The 26,278-nt window shown below is 32.0% G+C and overlaps 1 protein-coding gene across 1 annotated transcript in view; it reads left to right on the forward strand.

Annotated features, from left to right (window-relative positions):
* LOC143911832 (uncharacterized) overlaps window positions 1-18,253 on the forward strand; it is a 32,863-nt gene extending 14,610 nt beyond the window's left edge. Inside the window, exon 2 of the mRNA XM_077430891.1 lies at window positions 18,086-18,253. The gene's annotated coding sequence lies outside the window, so the exon portion shown is untranslated. The remainder of the gene's footprint in view (window positions 1-18,085) is intronic.
* The last annotated feature ends 8,025 nt before the right edge of the window (window positions 18,254-26,278 follow it).

The raw sequence follows: 26,278 nt of genomic DNA on the forward strand, positions 1-26,278 counted from the left end.
TATATATATATATATAAAATTGACCGAAAATATATAAATTTCTACACAAAAGCCTACATCTATCCTAAGGTAAACAAACTTATATATAAAGAATTTATAGCCACACTTTGTAGGATGGATCCGATTTTATTCCATCGACAAACATTTTACGACAGAATAATTAATTTATGCATCAGTTCGACTCACATATATACATACAAACATTCTTACAGAAATATACATATGTAGATATTTCATTGAGATGAAAAAAGCTCACCGCGAGGTTACGAGCTTTTGATAAAGTCATAATTTCCATATGAGAAAACGTAAACAAATTTGATGACGGTATTCAGAGATATTACGGGCGGTGCATCGCGTTGAATGCATTTTGTGTTTATTTATTTTTTCTTTTATGTAATTTTCGACCTATTCAAAAGACGCGCATCCACGTGATGAATTATTATATTACGAGAATTAGTCGGCTGGATCTACCTACATATGTACATTGTGTACATACCGAAGCTTACTTTTGTATGCACACGAATAAATATCGATATTTTACAATGGGGGCTTCCAAAAGAATGCGTTCGATAGTTTTTCCGTCTAATTGGTGTTAAATTATTTTAAAAATTCGACGGGATAACTCTAAAAATTCGAAGGAATTTGAGCGCTTTTTCCTTTCGAAAAATTACTAGGAATGTTGAATTCTGTCTGTTTACTTTTATCCACATTTCATTCAACGGAATCGTCAACTGTAGGATATATGTATTATAATTTATTTATTGAATTAAATTTATTCCTCATTAATACAAGGTGAATTTAACAATAATAGATACTAACAAAAATATTTATGTAAATAACGAAATATATAAAATCATTATAGTTAGCTTTATTAATGTTTTAATTATTTATATTATGAATATTTACATATACTTTTAAAGTATTGAATTAAAAGGATTATTTATTGCTTTTATTAATACTGTTTGTCCGGCGTTGCTCAAGCGAGGGAAAGTAAAAAATATATTTTTTCAGGAAATTATGTAGTTCAACGTTAAAAAATAAGTTAAAATAGCATGGGGTATTCCAAATTAATGGTTTTAATTTGAAAACTGTAGATTTGCATAACAAAAATTACCAACAAAAACTACCTTATATATTTATGTAATACATATATTTGATTTTATAATCAAAATTAGGTTAACAAAATAAAATAAGGTATATTCAAGCCCAAAAATAGACAGGTATATATTTTTATATCCCAAAATGCTATCTATATACATATGTAGTTTTTTGAACTATTAGATCTATTTTTGATTATTTTCTGCAACAAATTTTGCTAAATTTCAATACTAATATAATAGTTAATTCCAAAGATTTTATTTTTATTTTTAAATTCTTTTTATTGCTAAAAAAATATGTTCACAATACATATTAGGCAAAATCTCATAGCTACTGATGCAGTTATCATTATCTACATATTTTAAACACTATTTTTCAAGTTTGAGTTTATATTATTATTTTATTTCAATGTCAGTGTATACAGCAAATAATAGGAAAAAAATCAAAAGTTGTTAAAAAAAAAATGTATTCAAAATAAACCAACATACATATATTATTTCAGTAAAAATAACTTTTGCATCCAAAAATTTTTTTTTATCAAAGTTTTAATACATTTGATTGCATATCAAGACTTCAATGTTTAAATATAAACCAATAAAAATTCCCTCAAAAATAAAACAATGACCTTGAACAACACCTAACTACAGATTTGCATATAATTTCAAATAAAAAAACCAAAATCTTAAATTTTCACCACAATCCTGATGGATATAAACCATACATACATACATATACATATATATATATATAATCAAAAAACGTCCCGAAGGTTAACAACCACAGCATCATTCCAACGGTGGCAAACATGTGAGGCGCGCGCACCCATAAATAAACGAAAGCAGATAGCCGACGACTTTCATACCCAATAAAAAGGGATCGAGTGACGCGCCCGGTTATAATAATTTCGGACATTTTATTACGTGGATTTTTACCGGTGGCCAAAGTCACCACGAGCCTCAGGTACATACTTCCAATATACCTATATTATATATTATTATATTAAAACTCGTGCACCGTCTCTATATTATACCTACACACGAGTATCTCGAGAGGGAATCTGTCGCCATGCCCGCACATACTAATATCTTCCACATATCTGAAAAGTCGTAAACGCACTCGCAAAGTCCTTTTAAGTTGCGACAGTTGAAACGAGACACTTTCTAAGTCTTTTAAATTTCGAAATGTATTGAATAGCTAGGCGATATCGTCCCACCGGTATTTTATCTCGTTCTCATCTGTGCTATTCAGATTTAAGTTGCGTATTATGCACGCTGAATTAATGCGAACGGTTTCATAAACTGACGACGAATTCATTGGATTTCGATTATTTAATTTGCGATGAAGACTTGTAGACTATATAGATGCCTTTGCAAACATTTTGAAGTGTCTTTTATATGACTGTTTGCAGAACAAATAAATATTTTCAATTAAGTTACGCAAATCTTCAAAATAGTACATATATTTTCTTATTTTCTTGACATAACATGTGATACAAAAAAATATGTAAGAGGAAAGCGACGTCAAAAACTACCGAGCCATTAATTATCTTAAGAATAGAAGAAAACTGGACAAAATAAGTGCTGGAATGCTACCAGAGAGAACGTAAAAAGGTGAAAAGAAGGCCAATGAAGGGAATTATATAAATTTATAGGGTGAGATGGATGAGATTTGCAAAAAAGAAACAAGTGGAAGCGTGTTGGAGAGGCCTTTATCCAGTTCTATAATATATGGTGAACGGTTGTAAATGATGATGATATGAAAATTTAAATATGACTGTCCTAATTATGGCCTGAAAAGTTCATAATTCAATGGCAGATTGAATCATAACATAAAAGATTCGTTATAAAAAGCGTTTATTCTATATATTTAATTCATTTTTTTTAAATATTTTAGAAATATACACTAATAATTAATATCTTATATACTTAAATGTTACAAATTGTTAGAAATTATGTCAAAACTTGAATGAAAAATAGACAAATACCCCAGTTTAATTTAATAAAAATTAACTAGTTAATAACTGTGTATGGAATCGCGTATATAACAATAGTACAAATACTTTTATAAGATGAAACTCATTTTTATTCTACATAATCGTTAGACTAGCTTGTAAACTTTGTAAATCTAAAATCACATTTTGTACAGAGGAGAATTGGGAATTGTTTGATCCATTTTTATATTGCATCAGTTTTATCTTTTATTTTTACAGTGATAGTCTTAAAATTATACACAGAATGTTTGGAATAGTTTCGAATTTTGAAGAGTTTTTAAAGATAACATCAAAATTGGGCTTTTGATCCCAAATTGAATCAACAAGATTTTCAAGATTCAGATTTTAAGATATTCAAGATAGAGTAACGATACACAATATCAATCAATTCTGGTGCATATCTACATATTTTATTTCGCAACATTTGAAATATAAATCTCTAGAGGTATACTTTAGAACGTTTAGCTCATGTTCCTAATTATCTTAATAATTAAATTAGGCCTGCCAAATGATCCAAATGATCGTTCGGAAAAAGCTACACGCCATTTTTGCTAAACAGCTGACGTGCATTCGTATTTGTTCGGCTTCCGTATTAACAATATGGCAAATGCATTTTTCCCTTTGACCGAAAAGAAAATATAAGTCACGAAAGGTAACATAAGGACGAGTTGTAAACACACACAAAAAACTAAAGTGCACGGCACACTTATGGCGCCATATGGAACATTCGAATACTCGTAAAAACGATTCCTTTTAATTCAACATTCATCATTTGATACAACCGGAAAAATATACTAAATCAAAATAAACTAAAATATATGTATATATATACATGCAGGTTTTGAGTGGCTTTTTTTCCCTTTTTGTCATGTAAGTAACATGTTTTCAATCACCGCATTCGAGTGGCTCGAACTTGTGTATACCAGATAGGAACAAGTGCACCAGCATAAATCCGAAAGATACGGGATAACCATGAATATGTTTAATGCGACTATACTTTGCCGAAGTGCGTTCATTATTATTCATAATTGCCTTTCGAGATGTTATCAAGATAATACGTCGAGTCTAGTGGCAATTATGCACCGCCATATATGCATTTTGAGTTCATTTCAATGCATACATACAAAGAGCGCCTAGTTTATATAGTAGGTACATATGCACTCTTTTTAAAAGTCTATTTAATTAACAATATCATTGTCTCAATTGGATTCTCTAAACGGTTTTTGAACGGTGTTTGTGTTGTTATTTATATGCACTTTTTCCGATTCAGTTTCGAAGATCGTAAAAATGATCGCCCTCGTAACGCCTACATTTGTGTTCGGTTCAAAACATATTATAATATACATTTACGTATACGAATGAAGCTCATATGCATCTCAATGCGACTGCACAAAATATGGAGCATCTTAACGTCAAAATATTATGAATGTATGTGCATTAAGACGTAAAACGTTTACGATCGCTGTTCGCATTGTGCAACATCGGAGCGAGCAACAAATATAATAAAAGGGTTTATTTTTCTTTGAGATGCGTTTTGATTTATATAAATACAGTAAGTTTTGACTATTGAAAGCCGACACAGGTCTCCAAGTTGTCAAGCTGTATTTGATAGTGAAAAAGTGTGTCCTGCTATTATATTCTAGCTTAGAGCCCACCTCATTGTATGAGCATATTCCAAGTTCTGATTTAAACTTTTTTGACAATTCAACTGTGCAGGAATTGAAATGTAACTGAATTCTTCGAAGCGGCAACTGTTGCTTAGCCCTTAAGGGTGCACTTATGCTGTCGCTATTAAGAAGAAGACAGGGTTCCATATGTTCTTCGACATCATGCCATTATGCAGACCATGAAGTGCCATAAGGGAATGAAACCCAACAACACTAAACTCAGACAGTTCTACACAACACGAACAGCATCTGGCACACCGCATAATGAATGAATAAAAACGTGTACAATGTGAGCAAGGAAAAAAACGAACATTTGCTTCGATAAAACTGTGTATAAGTACAATTGGAATCGATTGAACTTTAGGCTGTTAAAATGGGTGCAAAGTGCAAAGCGTTGTTCCTGTCAAGAAGTGTGACTTTTCTGGGCGAAAGTTTTTAATTTTTTTTAAATCTATATTGAAAGAAACTCACAAAGATATAGTGCTTCAATTTCAATATAAACAAACCGTGGTTTGTCCAATTGTCTCTCACGAATCCGCCCTTAAAGGTTCCCACCGCGAAGTACGGCGTCTGCCCTAATACGGGTCGCTTCTCACGACATTACTGCTATCGTATTACCGTTTGCTACATCAAATAAACGTAATTCTTCTAAATAGAAACAAATATTGAAAATCAAATGCATTCAAAATTGCAATATTTAAAATACAGAATAGACAGTAGGTTATATGTAGGCTATAAACATATTGTGTGTGGAGGGTAAATTTCGTCAAGTGCGTCAGTAATGTTAAATCACGGTACCTTTAAGCTAAAATTTACATAAATAAAAATAATAAAATCAATATATAACAATATTATATATTGAATAAGAATGGGTATATGTTTTAACATTCAATTTTCAATTTCTTTGAAATCTTTTAGTAAAATATGCTACGTACCTATGTACTCTAAAGAACGATGATTTAAATGTATGACTTGCTAAATCTATAACGAAATCTGTCAAACTGGTTTATAATAGCTAAATGTATTCAATATGTTTGTTTAAAATTGAGGAAGTGTGTCATAAAAACGCCCATCTAAAAAGTCCATTCTTAAGCTTCTATAGGAATAATCTTAAATTCATTTTCTAGGTTTAAACTAATAAAAGGGTTAAAGTTTGGAAATGGCTCAATAAAAAAATAATTCTGTAAATATACATATGTTTAAAAGAAATGTGTAATCCTTAAAACCGTTTGTTTTTACTTTATGTATATAAATTTATATTTTATTTTATTTTTACATTACATATGTAGAAATATACCAGCAAGGCCTAACAGGTAAACCCAAATTCGCTTTCCTAGACAATTAATTACAAACATTGCAGCATTATTATTACATTAAATCGTTGTATTTCTAGAGGCTGAAGAACATGAAATTAACAATTAATTATTTAATTAATTAATCCATAGATACAACTTTGGATTTAGACTTGTACACAAATTTTACATAATGTATATAAATCAAATTCAGATGTGTGTGATATAGCGGGCAGGATGATTTTTGCCAATTTGATCGAGGAACCATTTCAACAATGAAATCAGATAAATTGGCAAATTCTGATAAGTAGCGATCGACTTGGAGTCACAAATTTCCAAGTCTGACCAGCAGCATTAACGATTAGCACGGTATCGAACCCGGTAGCCTCTCGGTGCTAAACATAGACGCAACCACCGAGCCATACTATTGGCTATACAATGTAACAATCGATTAATTACCAAACAGTGATTGTGAGAAAACTTGACTTTGTGATTTTGACTCATTTATATCGAACCTTGATTACGTTTTCATATTTTTAAATGTGTATTTTTTTTCAACTTTGAAGTTTTTGTGACTGGAATATACGTCAAGAGTTCATTGACTGATTGATAATTTTTTTGAATAAACAAAATAATAACAGTCAAAATATGAATCGAAGTTACAAAGTACAATAGAATAGACATTTTCTATAAATTTTCAAAGAAAAAATCCTATAAGATGTTAAATTTGTTTTTGCTTTCTAATTAGATTCAGCCAGATTGATTTTTCATTTTTAAATGCTTTTTATTATTACTAAATTATGTCCACAATACATCTTATATATATTTTAATAGCTACTGATCTACTGATCATTTTCTATTTTACAATTTTAATTTAATTTTGTTAGTAATCATAGTGTTATATTATTCTAATGTTAATCTACAGCATAATAGGAAAAAGAGCTCAAAAACCTATTTACAATTATTATAAATAATCAGAATACATCTAATACATAATATTAATTAAAGACTCTCTAAAGTCGATGATCTAAAGCAGATTGTGTTTAGGTCATCTGTGTTTATACCTGAAGGGTATAGACATTTAGTTGTAATCACCGAGACTCTTCACAAGTGTGTTAGTATGGTTATTAGTGATTCTGTCATAGAATCTACTGGTTAGTTTGTTAGTAATGTCTGAAACAAATTCAGTCAGATTAAAAATATAAACCAATATGGATTATTCCTTCAAAAGATAAACACAGGAAAATAGATTCGATATTAAATTTCAGACTTTTATAACATATTAAGCATTGCTCAGTGCAGATGATGTCGATATCGATCCGATAACTGGTAACAGCATCGGTGAGAAGATGTTAAAGTCGGCGCAAGCCATATGGGAAACTGATAAATAAAACAATATCCCTTTAATGGCTATATCTGCCCGACGGATAATGGCGTTTACAGAACACATAAACCACGCTAAAAACTGGTCGAGTCTCACGAAATGCTGCTAGGAATTCCGTAATTTTTAATTATTGCGCTCGCAAAAAACCGGACCGATATTCTGCGATTGTTGAAGACTATAAAAGTATCGCCATAATTGTATTTTGATGCACACGACATATTTTATAATATAATATGTGTATTCTTTTAACGCATGACAATCGTGTACTTGTTTGTAGCTTAAAGGCCTGTTTTAAAATCAATTTTATGCAACAACAGACTGTGAAATTAATACATCCCTTGCACGGTTTAACGGCAAACTTTCAAGTGATACAGGAAGTGCAATCCAATTTACCCAAAGGCATTTGGCAAACGTGCCGCGGAAATGTACCATATTACTTAATATTTTATGCATGAACAGTTTCGTTAAACGATTGTTCGAAAGTCAATTATAGTAAAAAAATTGAGCTTTTAATTATGCACGAAATTTATCATTTTTCATCGTGCATGTTCATTTTGCGTGTATTCAAATATATTTTTCGAACCCTTCAAAAAATTCAAGTATAATTCTTGTATCAATGTGATGAAAATAAAAAAAAAATCATTAAATTTTATAAACCGGAAGTGGAATTTTTTCCTCTTAGAAAGGTCAAAAATATTGTCGCCACTTCTCTGTCCACACCCCTGAACGTATCAAGCTGAAATTTATATTTGTATTATTTATGTACCAACTTAGAGCTGATAAGGTTTTGGTCAGAATTTGTAAACCGGAAGTAGTATTTTTTTAAAAACAATATTTCATTGTTTTATTTTTACCTTTTAAATTATTTTAATCTTATTGATATTTATTATGTATAATACTGATAGTGATTTTAATTAATAAAAAAAAATTGAACAAAATGCGCCAACCGGAAGTAGAACTTTTGTCTTGTGCAAGTTTCCATACTTTTGCGCTCAATTTGTATCGAAAATGTTGTTATAGCTATTAGTATTTCATAATGCTGCCGGTATGTGTGAATATGTTAGTACGGTTCAATATCTAATTTTGTTTTGTGATCTCTTTATTTTCCTCAAATACATAAATAAAGTCGTGATTTTAATTAATGTTCGCATTTTATTTGAATCGCAGTAATTTAATAATACAAAATTTGAAGAATTTCAACATTTTTTTTACTAAATTCATATGTAAAATATTCCTGGAATGAGCACGCATTTTTTTTCGCACATAAGTGGCGCATCTTATTACCTACACGAATTTAAATCATAATAAGGTTTCATCTCGTATCATCTTACGGCGCTCACGCCTTCCAGTGGCGCACAGTGTAATTCGAATATATTCCGAATTTAATTGGCGACACGTGTGTAAGACACGTGTACGTTCAATGGAGCGTGTCGGTGACCACGCCTCGCTGTACGTAATCTTTCACTCCGTAAATCATATATGAATGTGAGCTTTTTGTATGGATTGACCTTTATGGTGATGCGTTACCTGTTGCTTGGCGGCCGATTGACATACGATAGGGTGCAGTTTGAGACATATGGTGGTTGAGGGTATCAAGGGGAGGACTTTGGGTCGCCCTTGGCCTGATGTCATCGCTGTTGCACTTCCGTTTCCTTTTCCTGGATGGAGTTGGTCTCCGAGTCGCGTGCACGGAAAGAATGCGAGCGCGTGCCCGTATCCCCATACAAAATTCATACCAAAACCAATTATAATTCCTTTATAAAAATTCTTAACATTTCCCCCATATCTTTACAAATCATATTTAAAGGCTAAAAACGCAATAAAAAATACACCTACTACTTAAAAAAAATACTAAACCCCAACATATATACAAACGTTTTTATAACACTGACAACAAAAGTTGTCAATAAATAATTTTTCATTTATTTAAATCCAAACTTTAATAATATAATGTTTGAAATATAAAAACATGATAGTATCGTCAACAATTGAGAAAAGATTTGACTTTGATCCGACAATGATTGCACTACTGACGTCATTTTAACTTAAACGTTACTGATTTAAAATGCGATGTTAACCGGCAGCATTTATTTTTATTTATTTGGATTAATATTTTAAATGATTTATTTTATTATTTAATATAATACTATATTGAATTGAGAAGTGCAAAATTAAATAAAAAATATCGACAATATGAAATCAATGACAAATCTTTTGCGAAAAAATTAACAGAACCAAAGATTTCACCCGTCATTTTTAAATGTAAAACCATTTGATAATGAAAAGAAAATATCAGAGTTGCTGCTTTTATTTAATGGTTACCATAATTTTCTTGTACTTTAATTAAAATCAATTTGTTTATTCGTTTTTTTTTGTAAAAATATATTTTTGGAGTCTGAAAGTATAAAATATCAGGTGAATGTTTTTGTTAATCATAAGACAATTGCAGTAGTGATTTATAATAAATATATGAACAATATTTTTGCATAAATTTGATGCATACTGTGATCTTACTGTACATCACCAAGCCAACTAATAATTATTGAAAAAAAGAGTTATCATTACTACATACATATGTATGAAATAGAATCAGATTTATGAACATATTGAAGGCAACATTTGACTGTGTCAAACAAACCAACACTTTTTCATAGTAATGCAATAATTTAATTAAAATTTCATAAGTTTGTGATTCGGTTACTGAAGGGTCATATTACTGCAATGAATCGTTCCAATTTGGATATCATCGCGGTAATTGATCGCGCTTTGAGAACCAGAGGGCTCCCAAAGTGTCCCGTGTTGATATATTGCGCAGGAGTAGGTTTTAATGCGTCTCCGAAACAAGATACGAGTTCGTATATATGTATTTAAGTATAATATATATATGTATAGATATAGTGGAATGTGAAGATGCGCTAATGACCCGTCTGGATGCTGCAGGACCAGGCCAGAGAGGGTCGCCATTTCCTGTACCGAGTGCCCACTTCATTCATAAAATTTAATCAACTAGATATATTCATATATCCAAGTAAATGACGAGTGGTACAACTTTTTTCTAGAAACTTTTGTCACCCTATATAAATCACCGAGGCATCGGATGCTCATGTCAAAACATATGAAATTTCAGTCAAGTGTGCGAATCGTTTTTTTTTCTCTCGGTTAGTCCAGTGTTGATGTATCGATGTTATTTTTGTAACTGGAACTTGTGAGGATACGTGTTATATTTCGTAACTGTTGTTGCAAGTGTAAATATAATTTTATCAATTGAATATTGCGCACTGTAATAATACATGATAAGTATTTCTGATATACATAATTGTTAAATTCAAAACATTATATTTAATGTTTTGCGAGATATTTCTCGAAATGAAGAAAAGTGGACTTATTTCAATTATAACGGCTTATATGTGTACATAAATGTAGGATCAAGATGTGAGGAGTTCTAAATGACAGATCAAACGGCGTTTAATATGCGTCTGAACGTTATATTTAATGCTTTGCGAGATATTTCTCGAAATGAAGAAAAGTGGAATTATGCCACTTTTAATTATAACGGCTAATATGTACATATATGTATATGTACGATCAGGATGTGAGGAGTTCTAAATAACAGTAAAAAAACAGCGTCTAATATGCGTCTGACCGTTATATTTATTGTTTTGTGAGATATTTCTCGAAATGAAGAAAAGTGGACTTATACCACTTTCTATTATAACGGCTAATATATTATATATGTAGGATCAGGATGTAACAAGTTCTAAATGACAGATCAAACGGCGTTTAATATGCGTCTGAACGTTATATTTAATGTTTTGTGAGATATTTCTCGAAATGAAGAAAAGTGGATTTATGCCACTTTCTATTATAACGGCTAATATATTATATATGTATGTAGGATCAGGATGTGACAAGTTCTAAATGACAGATCAAACGGCGTTTAATATGCGTCTGAACGTTATATTTAATGTTTTGTGAGATATTTCTCGAAATGAAGAAAAGTGGATTTATGCCACTTTCTATTATAACGGCTAATATGTACATATATGTATATGTACGATCAGGATGTGAGGAGTTCTAAATAACAGTAAAAAAACAGCGTCTAATATGCGTCTGACCGTTATATTTATTGTTTTGTGAGATATTTCTCGAAATGAAGAAAAGTGGACTTATACCACTTTCTATTATAACGGCTAATATATTATATATGTAGGATCAGGATGTAACAAGTTCTAAATGACAGATCAAACGGCGTTTAATATGCGTCTGAACGTTATATTTAATGTTTTGTGAGATATTTCTCGAAATGAAGAAAAGTGGATTTATGCCACTTTCTATTATAACGGCTAATATATTATATATGTATGTAGGATCAGGATGTGACAAGTTCTAAATGACAGATCAAACGGCGTTTAATATGCGTCTGAACGTTATATTTAATGTTTTGTGAGATATTTCTCGAAATGAAGAAAAGTGGATTTATGCCACTTTCTATTATAACGGCTAATATATTATATATGTATGTAGGATCAGGATGTGACAAGTTCTAAATGACAGATCAAACGGCGTTTAATATGCGTCTGAACGTTATATTTAATGTTTTGTGAGATATTTCTCGAAATGAAGAAAAGTGGATTTATGCCACTTTCTATTATAACGGCTAATATATTATATATGTATGTAGGATCAGGATGTGAAAAGTTCTAAATGACAGATCAAACGGCGTTTAATATGCGTCTGAACGTTATATTTAATGTTTTGTGAGATATTTCTCGAAATGAAGAAAAGTGGACTTATGACACTTTCAATTCAATAACGGCTTATATACAAAAATGTAAGATCAGGGTGTGAGAAGTTCTAAATGATAGATCAAACGGCATTTAATATGCGTCTGAACGTTCGGCCTGCCAAAGGGCAAGTGACCCATACACGGTTGCCCGCTAGGTACACAAAACACTCCGTCCAAACACACTGGGGACGTTCGCTAGCTGCTCGCTTTGCACGTTCAAAACTATCCCCTACATGTATGTACATACATATATATAAAAATATGGATTATACTAATTAATAACCAGTCGCGATTTCATACCAAGTGGTCACGGGTTCAATCCCTGCCCGATGCTGCTGGCTAGACCTTGGATTTGTGACTCCAGGTCGATCGTTTCCTGATTTTCATTAAAACAGTTCCATCAAATTATGTAGAAGACCTTCCTATCTCTCGCAAAAATTCAAGTTTATGACATTTCGAAACTTTTTGATATCTACATCATCATCATCTACAAGCATTCACTGCTGGATGAAGGCCTCTACAACACGTTTACACTCATCTCTGTTTTGCGCAACTCTCATCCATCACCCCAAACATTCGTCTACCCATCTTCCCTGCGATCTTCCTTTTACCTTTTGCATTCTCTCGGATACCATTCTAGCACTTATTTTGTCCACCTTTCATCCATTCTTCTAGACACGTTGCCCGCCCATTGCCATTTCAATCTCTTTAGTCTTTCCATTATATCCACTACCTTTGTCATACTTCTCACCCACGTATTCCGTTTCCTACCTTTCCTCGTTTATACCAAGCATAGAACGTTTCATACTTCTTTGAGTGGATTGGACTTTGTGTAGTAACTTGGCATTCAATGTCCAAGTTCCACATCCATACGTCATCACTGGCAAAACACATTGATCGAAGAACTTTTTCTTCAGGAATAGTGTCATTTTTGATTTAAACATGCAAAAATGTATGTCATTTATCAATAGGTAGATGTCTATAATTGTTATCGATATTTCTAATTGGCTAGGAGAGCTCATTAGGGTCTACTTGATAGGCCTTCCTGTATTTATGTACATACATACATACATATATGTCTAAAAATAAAAATAAAATATATAATACGAACAATTCCACTTAAAATCATTCACAATGAATTGATTTTCCTTCTATTTGACGTACATACATATAAATGAATATGTAGAATATAGCAAGCAATGTTTGAGATTTTACCACTCTAAACAGCTTCCCTATATACTATTCTAACTTAATATTCGTCTATCCATCTTCCCTGCGGTCTCTCTTTTACCCATTTGCATTCTCTCGGGTACCATTCAAGCACTTCTTTAGTCCACCTTTCGTCAATCAAATTAAAAATTGCATCAATCGTCTCCACTATAATGGTTCAATTTGAAAGTTCAAACAAGTATAGTAGAATATACATACATAGCAAAGCTCAAACAATTCAAAACGTATTTGCTCAAGGCTACATACATACGTACAGTAGCAGTCATGGAAAAAAACGAACAAACACCCCACATCTCAAGTCCAAGATTCGCATTGAAGAATAGCTCCTGCAGTTCGTTAAATGAGCATTAATCCAACTTGCAATAATATGCATGATGATAATGTCGATCGTTAACTTTTACGAGTGGCACGCGACCCGCACACGAGCGCCTACAATTATTTTCATATTTTCTCAATTAAAAGAGGCGCTGTTGCAGCTGTGCACTTTTAATGTCATCGAGTGCAATGCAAATCGAGTAAAAACCAGTTCGTAAAGTTCTGCGAGGAAAAGAGTGCCACTTTTCGGAAATATGCGCCGCCAGTCAGCAAAAATCGCATAAGGAAGTGCAGCCGTTTAAAAATGATAGCAATCATTCAGGATGATGTGAAATGACCGCATCCTTCAGGAGAGCTAATCCTGAAAACGCATCTAGAAATGTCGACAGATTTATCAGTATTTCTTCACGTATGTCTGAACCAAGTACAAACGCACCGAATCATGACTCCAGGCTAATAATTATGTGCATATATTAATTATAAATATATAAAACTCAATTTTATAAATAAATTTATATATTATTTACAGTCATTCGCGCATATTTATTTAGTCATTAAGTGGCGAGTATGTTGAAGTTCGTAATGATCAGTATTTCATGTGAATGGTCAATATTGTACGGTCGGTATCAGTTTGTAATTAATAGCCCAAGGTCGTGTATGAACTTATAAAATTCATAAAATTGATTTATATAGACAATTTATTTATATATATATATATTTTAATTATAATTCAGGGCCATGCTTCGGTGCATCTAAACATATGTATGTTGTATATAATATATTGTTTAAAATTTGTAAATGCATACTTTATAGACTCCAGATTTGACGTACATACAAGAATTTTCATAAATACATACAAATATATGTGTAAAAGTAAAGATATACATATTAAAAATAAATAATCTCATAAAAGACTGTAAGAACAATACTGTTTATATCGATGTTTTATTTAAATAAACTGCCTCTTGTTAATAATTACCGATTAATTAATCAGATTAGAAAGGGTTTAGTTACATTGAATAAGTTAAAATTTATTAATATTAATCGCATTGAGCAAATTTACCACATATACATATTTATGCACCATCCATTACGTTTAAAATTAATAAAAATATAATAAGGCGAAAATGTATAAACATTTTTTTACGATTTAAAAATTAAATTTTGCGAAAAAATTGATGTTATTATGTTATATACATATGTACATATATTTTACAATCACAATTATTTAAAGGTTCGCAATCTCAGGTCATAATCGTGGAAGACTATAAAATAAACCTCGAATTAAAAAAAACTTTTGAACAATAAAAAACGCATTGCCGGTGGGGATTTTGACAAAAAGACCAAATAATTAATAAAACTCAAATAATTTCAATGAAAAATATCGAAAAAATTTCAAATTATACGGTGGGGGGGCAGATCTAAGCCCTCTTAATAATTTTCACTTCTTTTTTCATTTATAATTGACATCTCACGAAACGCACCATGTATTTAACGAATGGGCAATAAAACGGGGTGCGATTTGAGTGGTAATTTTTCCAATATAATTTATTTATCGAATTTTTACCATTGTATATGAATATGTATGTATAAATATAAAAACATAAACGCCCTTAATTTGAACGTTAACGGTCTGTCAGGGTCTCCCATCCTGGACCAGTTACCTTTGCAAGGACCGGCTTCGTCAGGACATTAAAGCTCACATGATTATGTCGTCGATTATTTTTAATATATTTTTTTATCACTCGTATATTTTTATTATTACCGTTACTGATTGGGACACTTACGAATTCCAAAAATGGACCGGTAAATTAGTACTTCTATTGGTAAATCCGCAATACTACATATACTGTAAAACTAGATGTAGCTGTGTATATTTAGTGATCAAAATCTGAAAAATCACATACCAAATTTATGTATTATTTTGCCTTATCGCCGAAACCTTGGCATAAAATATATTTACTGAAGCACTGGGACAGGGAATGAACCCATGACCGGTCAGCTGAAGCATTACACACTGACCACGTGTATCACGTACATTACACGTGTACCATGTGACCCACCAAGAGTAGTGGATATAGCTAGAAGAATGGACGAAAAGTGGACTAAAGAAGTGCTAGAATGGTACCCGAGAGAATGCAAATGGGTAAAAGAGAGACCGCAGGGAAGATGGGTAGACGAATATTAAGTTAGAATAGTGTATGGGGAAGCTTTTTAGAGTGGTAAAATCTCAAACATTGCTATATTCTACATATTCATGTATATGAACGTCAAACACAAGAAATATCAATTCATTATCAATGATGAAGTGCAATTGTTCATATTATATATTTTATTTTTATTTTTAAACATATATGTATGTACATAAATACAAAAAGGCCTATCAGGTAGACCCTAATGAGCCTTCCTAGCCAATTACAAATATCGATAACAATTAGAGACGTATATGGATAAATGACATACATTTTTGCATGTTTAAATCAAAAATGCCACATTTCCTGATTAAAAAGATATTCGATCAATGTATTTTGCCAGTGATGACGTATGGATGTGGAACTTGGACATTGAATGCCAAGTTGATACACAAAATCCAATACACTCAAAGAAGTATGAAACGTTCTATGCTAAGTATAAACGAGGAAAGGTAGGAAACGGAATACGTGGGTGAGAAGTATGACAAAGATAGTGGATATAATGGATAGACTAAAGAGATTGAAATGGCAATGGGCGGGCAACGTGTCTAGAAGAATGGATTAAAGGTGGACAAAAGAAGTGCTAGAATGGTACCCGAGAGAATGCTAAAGGTTAAAAGGAAGACTGCAGGGAAGATGGGGAGATGAAATTAAGAAAAAGTGTGGAGTGAGATGGATGAGAGTTGCGCAAATCAGAGACGAGTAGAAGCGTGTTGGAGAGGCCTTGATCCAGCAGTGGATTGTGAATAGCTGTAAATGATGATGATGATGATGATGTAGTAGAATAATGTAATACCACAATGTTTGAAAATCATACACGAATTTGATTAACATTAACCTTTGTCCTTTTTGACTACATATGTATGTATTATGAATGCAATTTGATTTTTACACTGTTTTAACAATGTTTTGCCTGGAAGACACAAAAAACGAATATTCTTATATTTTTTATTTTTATTTTTTAATATTAGGAATCCAGAAACCGGTAGTTTTACCGAATAGCCGATAAATTGAAATGACGGTGAATTTTGACCAGCCAATAGAAATGAAGTATATGAGTTTTTTATAATAACGAGTCGGGTCGAGTGATTCACGTGGCGCAATTGAGAGGCCAAGTGTTTTAATTGTTCGGCTTAGGGAGCACTCTGTATAATTGAGCCTCGGACAGTGATGATAATAAGCTCTTCCACCGAAGAGACATCTTGGCCAATCAAGCTTTCATTCATGCTGTGAATTGATTCACTTGTCGGCTAAATGCTCTCGTTTGTGAACTGTTATCGCGTCTCGCCTCGCACATTGACTTGTGTGTGCTTTCGTAATTGTCTCCAGCTTCTCAAACACCTAAATTTAATTCAGTTCAAATTCAATTTATCAAACCAAACCCTACCTATGTACATATACTAACATTTCATCAAAAAAATACTGTCCTGATATTAATATTTATACTATGGAATAACGCCTCGAATACTAACCTTTCCAAGCTCCAAATAATACAAAATAAATCCGTAAAAATAATTTATAACCCACCCATATATACTAACTTGAATAAACTGCATGTCATGAAGAATATTCCGTTAGTTATAGACATTACTAACAAACTAACCAGTAGATTCTATGACAGAATCATTAAAAACCATACTAATACACTTGTGAAGAGTCTCGGTGATTACAACAAAATGTCTATACCTTCAGGTATAACACACAGATTACTTAAAGACAATCTGCTTTAGATCGTCGACTTTAAGAGTCTTTAATTAATATTATGTATTAGATGTATTATAAGCGTTTATAAGAATTGTAAATAGGTTTTTGAGCTCTTTTTCCTATTATGCTGTACATTAACATTAGAGTAATATAATACTATGATTACTAACAAAAAGAAATTTAAATTGTAAAATAGAAAATGATCAGTAGATCAGTAGCTACTCAAATAGATATAAGATGTATTATGAATATAATTTAGTAATAATAAATAAAATTTAAATAATCAAAATACTATACTTACTTATAATGTAAGTACTACATATGTGCTTGCATATACTTGTATCTATACTTCAATGCATTTTTTTTTGATTTAGACTAATAAATTCTGATTGATAATTTCTAATAATGCTTTTTTTAATCTTTCCAGATATCCAGAGCGTGAATATCAAAGTGAAAATGGACGCTTGTGAACCTTGACCGTTACACTGATCCGAAACAACGGTCATTTTTCAACTATTTTTCATGGATTACTGAACTTTTCTTTGGTGGATTAATTTGTTATATAAAATGAATTGAAATAGGAGTGAAATTATATAAAAAAAAAATAAAAAGAACTTTCTACAAATTAAATCCATTCAAAGTGCACCGTCAAGTAAAATAGCAAATTTTGTAAATAATTGCCTTTTGATTATTTTTCGATACATATTTATTTATTATTAAGATTATAGTCGAATTATAATAATATAAACGATATTTGTAAATAATACGAAGCTTAGTGAGAAATGTGCCAGTGCCTTTAAACCAATAAGATATTCTATTTATAAGAAAAACATTTTTGTACAAAACAACTAATTAATAAGTGATTATTTAATACGAGTAACTGTACGCCTAGTAAATTATAAAATGTTATTGTTTCTGACGAGTATACAATTAAAATAAATTTATTATTGAAAATATTGTTTATTTTTTCTTCTTATTTATATTTACATACTTATTTTTTTATATGCATGCTTTTATATGTGAATTTTTCGTTGAATGTAAATTACCATTATATTCCAGCACTCTTGTTTTTTGTGTGCAACCCCCGAAACTTGAACGTCCTTAAATTTCTTTTGAGGTAAAAAAAAGTAGAAGAGGTTCTTAAAAATCACGTAAAAAACCTACCTCTTTCACCCCACAAAATTTGGATAGGCTGGCTGCTGGATTTTGTAAAAAAAATAAATAAAAAAAAAACTCTTTTATCCCACACGCCACAGGACCTTATTACCAAACTACCCCCCAAAGGGCGCTAACATGCCTCGTAAGAAGCTCGAATGTTTTTTAAATCCTAAAACCGTTAATGTATGAATGGGGTGTGTTTGTCGTACAACCCCCTGAAACCATTCAAACTTTTGTTCCTAGTACCCAGAAGTGGCTTATTCAGTAAATGCGAAGCTTATATTATGGAAATTACCAGGAAATATGACTGGCTCATTAAGTCACCTGCGCAATTAGTCCTATTTTATTAGACGAAACCGTTGAAACTACAAAGTCATCGTTTGATTTGGGACTTGGGGAGTTTGAATTGTCATTATTTATATATAGACCAGTAGTCGAATGTTATGGAAAGACATCAATTAGCACATCCGCCCGCCTGTCTTCTAGAAGTTGATCTCCTCGTGCATAATATCGACACGTGCATGCACGTGAATCTGGAAAGAAGAAGTGCAACACGTGTCGCACTTCCTGCATTTCTGATGCTTCGCAAACAACCCAGCTTCCTCGTTCATCTCCAAACTACACACATTTGATATGTGGGACGCACATTTCGAATGTAAAATGCTCATTTCTGGAATTCAGATAAAAAAAAGCAGAAAAGTAAATATTATTGTCTCCGAAGAAATTTTAATACTATGTTTCAAGTAAACGATTTATTGCAAAAATGAAACGATCCTTTAATTTTATAATCCAGAATGTTTGATATTGAAATTACAGGACAATATATAATAAAACCATATAACTTTTATAGCACCGCCCATTTAACTTTGTTTTATTTAATTTAGTATAATATTAGCTTCAATAAAACTGAGTGAAATTTGCGATCATTAAATTGAAAAATGGAAGGTGTGTATTAAATATTATTCGGAAGTTCTTCGTTTTTTAAATTGGTTTTTGATTTTTAAATGCTTTTTATTATTACTAAATTATGTTCACAATACATCTTAATATCTATTTAAATAGCCACTGATCTACTGATCATTTTCTATTTTACAATTTTAATTTAATTTTGTTAGTAATCATTATTCTAATGTTCACGTAAAGCATAATAGGAAAAAGAGCTCAAAAACCTATTTACAATTCTTATAAATGATCATAATACATCTAATACATAATATTAATTAAAGACTCTCTAAAGTCGATGACCTAAAGCAGATTGTGTTTAGGTAATCTGTGTTTATACCTGAAGGATATAGACATTTTATTGTAATCACCGAGACTCTTCACAAGTGTGTTAGTATGGTTACAATTATACGGTATACAATTCTTATAAATGCTCATAATACATCTAATACATAATAATAACTAGTCACCGGAGCCTGAGGGGGCCGTGTATTGTTCAAAGGTTGTAAATGCATTGTTAAAGGTTTGCCGAACAATGGATATCACTGTGACTATCCTACTTCTAATAATAACACTGTTCGACACGAAAAATGGTTCAGAGACGAGATATGACTTTTCTTATAGATCTATGCCCAGTGAACACGAATCTGGTAATAAAAAATGTTGATTGGCTCGAGATTCGGAGATATATGTGTTTTATAAAACGCGCGATTTTTCTATATCTTGGTGTTGTTCGGTCGATATCTCAAAATCTGTCAATTTCCTGTTCAAAATGAATATTGGAATCTATAGTCGGGTATTTTATCTTCTATTTGTAGTACTTTTCAGCTTTCAAATCTCTCTAAGTAGTCATCCAGTTCAAATCAAAAGTCAAAAGTACGTATTTTCACTTTTTCAATTTTCAATTTTCAATTTTTTCCCACTGTTATTACTATTTTATATTGAGTGTTTTCTATTGAAACATGTTTATTGAGATAGTGTTCTGACCACATTATTTTTTGTTTTCGTTTAAAAGGGTTAATTGGAAGTGTGCTGAACTTTAAATCGGTAAAATTGCGAGCAAAAAGCTCGTACTAGTGTTTACTCGTATGTACACGAATCTGAATTGAATTAATAGGGATAATATATTAAATTATCTTTATATGAAAATTAAATAAAATTCCACTAAGAAAAATCATATTTCTACTATTCTTGTGGATTAATAACAAAAATTCGTTTATTTTATCGAGGTAAGCCAGTTATCAATGTACATAATAATAATTAAAGACTCTCAAGTCGACGATCTAAAGCAGATTGTGTTTAAGTAATCTGTGTTATTAAATGGTGAAAAGATCATTCAATATGAGAAAAATTTGAATATAACAAACCTCACACATTTTATCGCACTATCCGTTATATCAGTACTGAGTCTACCAACGCCCAACAGCACCATATACTCAAATTGTAAATAAATCTATATCAAAACAAAACTTTAATTTCTGTAGTGAATATGTGATGACCCTGATTGTATTCCGTGCGTTTTAGCGTAGTTATGGAGACGTATCGCGTAATATTGTTATAATTAATTTGTTCGTAAGGGCACTATTGTTATAACTCATATTCGACTCATATTTCTGATATGTGCTTGAATTTGTTTTGTGCAATTCTCACTACTTCTAAGATCCAAGTATAATGGTGTTACTTTATTGTTCGCTTGTCCGGAGTATATTGGAGTTTGGGTCTGTAATTTGGAATCCTACTGAAATTAAATTCTCTCTCTGGATAGAAAGAGTTCAAAAAAAGTTTCTTAGATGCCTTTATATGAAGAAATATAAATATTACCCCTGTTTATTTCCCACTGCCTTTTTACAAGATATGCTTGACTTTGACTCACTATCTTTGAGAAGAATTTCCAAATATTTCTTTGGAGTATTAAAGGGAATTGACAACCCTTCGATTTTATTGGAATTTAAATTTTCGGCGCCTGAATGCGGTAGAGCTTTGCGTCATCATTTACTTTTCCAACCTATTCTTTCGAAAACGTCTGCTTTCAATTACTCATCTCTTGTAAAGGCTATCCGGTTCCTTAATGTGATAGATGAACATTTGGACTTGTTCAATTGTCATGTTGATGAGCTGGTCAGTTTCGTGAGATTCAACACAAGTCTATTTGAATGAGATGAATGATTGGTAATTTTAATTGTTCTTATCTTTGTTATTTTCTTATTTTGTAGGACTGGTGTGACACTTTGGGGCAACCTGTCAGGTCACATTGGTCATATTATTATTATTATTATAAAAATAATAAATAAATTATAATTGATCTAGATCTATGTAGAAACTTCAAATTTAAACGATTTCGCACAAAACAAATCGTAGATACAAAAAAATGATACAAATTATGCATTAACCAGCAGCAACCTGTCAGGTCACACTGGTTATTTTATTGTTATTATTATTATGAAATAATAAATTAAATTAAATAAATAACATTTCTCTTGTACAAACTTCTTTACGTACCCAATAAAAGGTAATAAAAAATTTACAAGACCCATATTGAAAATTTCCATCTTTGGATACAATTTTCGCTCGACCGCAACAGTCGATCTATTTAGTCCGACTCTGTTTTTTCAATCTGGGATAAAAACTGTGATTTTTTTGTAACAAGTACATACATAAGTAGAAGCCGACAAACCGACCGCAACTATAATTGATATTCGGCGGTCGAGAGGTCGTTTCCGCGGTCAACGATTTTACCATCAAACTTTACGGTAATCGATCGGTTTGTTACCGAAAAAATCTCCTCATCCGTATAATATAAATCGCATCGCCGAAGCGGAACCGGATAAAGGTCAACGCCGATGGGAAATTAACCGAAGAAAAAAGAGAAAATCACACGCAAAACGCACACTATTTATTACGCTTCCTCCCGAGTGGCGTATTATTAAATTTCCGGTGCTGTATATTGCGCATATTGAGGGTGGGAGGTTTTTTTCGCAGATGTGAGGGTGGAAAGAGTGATTGAGGGGTTGTAGGTGAGTCGTTGGCCCCCGTGCTTTTCCTGCTTCCGAACTCACTTGTCCGTGGTGAAGCGTGGATTTGTTTTGCCGACAAACGATACGCTATATTGGCACTTGTATGAGGTGAAAAAATCATTTATTAATTAAAAACAATACGTAAAATATACTATATATATTGATATACATATTTATTATATTAATTATAAATTTAAACCATTTTTTCTTGAACTTAAATGACAATTTTATCACTTAAAATACACTCAACAAGATCTACGAACAGTAGAAAATGGACTTTAACTAACACTGAATTGCAGTCATAGCCTAATTTGATTTTTAAATGCTTTTTATTATTACTAAATTATGTTCACAATACATCTTATATCTATTTTAATAGCTACTGATCTACTGATCATTTTCTATTTTGCAATTTTAATTTAATTTTGTTAGTAATCATAGTATTATATTATTCTAATGTTAATGTACAGCATAATAGGAAAAAGAGATCAAAAACCTATTTACAATTCTTATAAATGCTCATAATACATCTAATACATAATATTAATTAAAGACTCTCTAAAGTCGACGATCTAAAGCAGATTGTGCTTAGGTAATATGTGTTATTAAGAGGGCTGGACACCAGCGCCTTGTCCATACAAACGTATTATACTTCTCCCTTCCTCAATTATGGCAATAGAGAAATTATTTTTTAATATGCTATGGATATCCACCATTGGGGTGCATCTATCGTTTTATTTTTTTTGATTAATTATTTTTTATATGAGCTAGGAGCCGCCAAACATCTATAAAATCGCCTCTTTTTTACACCCACGAAACGAGTCCAGCGTGCTTATTTAACGGTCGATTTTTAAAAAAATACGTCGATAGATGCACAGAAAGTATCTTTCTCATACCGATGATGAAATTTTTTTTTAATTGGTCCAGTTTTGGAGGAGAAAATAAGAGAATACGAAACCTCGATTTTGTCAATTTAAAATACGTTTTATCTGGTCGAAGCGCAACTGTCGCATTCACTCAATATATATATATATATATATATATATATATATATATATATATATATATATATATATATATATATATATATATATATATATTGATATATATTTTCGCATTCACTCAATATATACATACACTCAATTTATATATCGAAGAAAGGAACGGTAACAAAATTAAGGTTTCGGGTGTACAGCCCTCTTGAATGTTGAAAAAATCATTCAATATGAGAACAAATTTGAATATAACAAACCTCACACATTTATTCTAATGTTAATGAACAGCATAATGGGAACAAGACCTTAAAAAACTATTTACAATTGAATCTGAAGAAGAAAGTCAGCTGAAATACTGAAACAAAAACTATACAATAATTAGCCAGCAGTGTGGCTTAATGGTAGCGTATATGTTTAGCACCAAGTGATCAGTGGGTTCTATCCGCCATACTGCTGGTTAGATTTGGGGGTATTTGTGACACCAAATCGATCGTTTCTTATCAGAGTTTGCCAATTTTATATGATTATTGTTGAAACGGACCATTGTTGAAATCTTTCCAGCTGTCACAAATCTTCTGTATTTATTGTGTGTATAATTTGTAAACATTATGTACGAAATCTAAATCCATAGATGTCTCAATGGATTCATTATGTAATTGATTAATTAATTAATTGTTATGTCGTGTTCTTCGGCTTATGGAAATACAGTGATTTATTTAATAATAAAATGCTGCATTGTTTGTAATTAATTGTCCAGGAAGGCGCATTGGGGTCTTCCTGTGTCAAGCCTTCCTGGTATATATCTATATAAAAATAAAATATTGTTCGGATATGTATCAGGGGATGCGATGCATCCGCTCTAAAATCGCCAGACAAATTGAACGACAGATTAACGGACGGCTGCTTTAAATGCAATTCTCGTCTTCTCGAATGATAGATTGCACATCAGATGACGGGTAACCTTTCGATGTGCACAGATGCAATTATTAAAATTGAGTTGGATCTTTCAGGCGAGTTTAATAAGGCAAGATTCGATAAGTTCCGAATCTTGCCTTAACTCGCCAGAAAGATTCAACTCAATTTAATAATTGCATCTGTGCACATCGAAAGGTTACTCGTCATCCGATGTGCAATCTATCATTCGAGAAAACGAGAATTACGTTTAAAGCTGCCGTTCTGTTAATCTGGCGATTTTAGAGCGGATGCACCAAACCCGTATCAGGATTGTTTTCGGGATCTCTTTGTCTTACATTTATTGTAATTAAATACTACAATTTCCTTTGTTGCTCCATAAGGTGCGTGCCGACGACTGCCGTTGTGTATGAATGGATATTGATTGACTGATTTCACGTGTCTGTACTTCCGAACTGCTCGGTGATGTGAACAGTTCGTCTAAGAGAATTGAATCGATTGACCATACGTGTCTGTCTGACTGTGCGTGAGCATTGCAACTTATAGAGCATTACAGTGAATGGAGGGGGAAATAGGTCGTAACAGCTATGAGCGCAAGTCTGTCCTAATTTATTTATTTATTTTATTTTATTTTTTTTTTATTTTACATATATACCAGGAAGGCCTTACAGGTAAATCCCAATGCGCCTTCCTGGCCAATTACAAATACAAATGCAGCATTTTTTTATTATAAGTCGTTGAATTGCGAGACACTGAAAAACTCGCAAATTAACGAGACATCTATGAATTGTACATAAATTTTTATTGTACATCCATCAAATTTCAAATAGTGGTGACATAGTAGGTAGGAAGGATTTTTAGCCAATTTTTTTTCCGGGAACCGTTTCAACAATGAAATCAGAGAAAATTGGCAAACTCTGATAGGAAACGATCAACCTGGAGTCACAAATCCAGGTCTGACCAACAGCATACTCTGAAAAATTCATTTTCATTCAGGGATAGAACCCGGCACCTTCTTGACGGTAAGCAGAAGCTTAACGTCCGAGCTATGCTAATATATTATTGTATGATTTTCTTCGAATTTTCTCGATCCGAGTATACATATGAAAAGGCGAGGCGAAAATTTAAACGTTTTCGAAGCATTTGCATTTAAAATCGATACAATAATACATTACAAACAAATCCAAAGTGTGCCACAACAATTTCGAGGGTTATTTGAGCAGAACGATTTCCTCGAGCGTGCCACGCACAATTATCGAAAACTGCCACCGTGAAATTATAAAGCGACCGTAGTCGATTTGCTCTTCAAAAATAATTTATTTACGCTTTTTTTCCCTCGCTCTTTATTGTATATGCACATTTAACTAGTTCGATCCTGGAACTGCATTGTGCACCGCACGTGTCCGATAACGAGCCCCCCCCCCCTTAATTAAATTAAATAATTAATACGCGCCGATGTAATATTATTCATTTCCTCTTCCATACGAAGTGGTGATGCATACGAAATTCGGGAACGACGACCCGCATCTGAGGGTTTCTAAGACGAATGACCAGCGTACACCTGTCTTTTCCTTTAATACCCTTACCTGAACCTAATCA

This window comes from Arctopsyche grandis, chromosome 5, assembly GCF_051622035.1.
Source record: "Arctopsyche grandis isolate Sample6627 chromosome 5, ASM5162203v2, whole genome shotgun sequence".
NCBI lineage: Eukaryota > Metazoa > Arthropoda > Insecta > Trichoptera > Hydropsychidae > Arctopsyche > Arctopsyche grandis.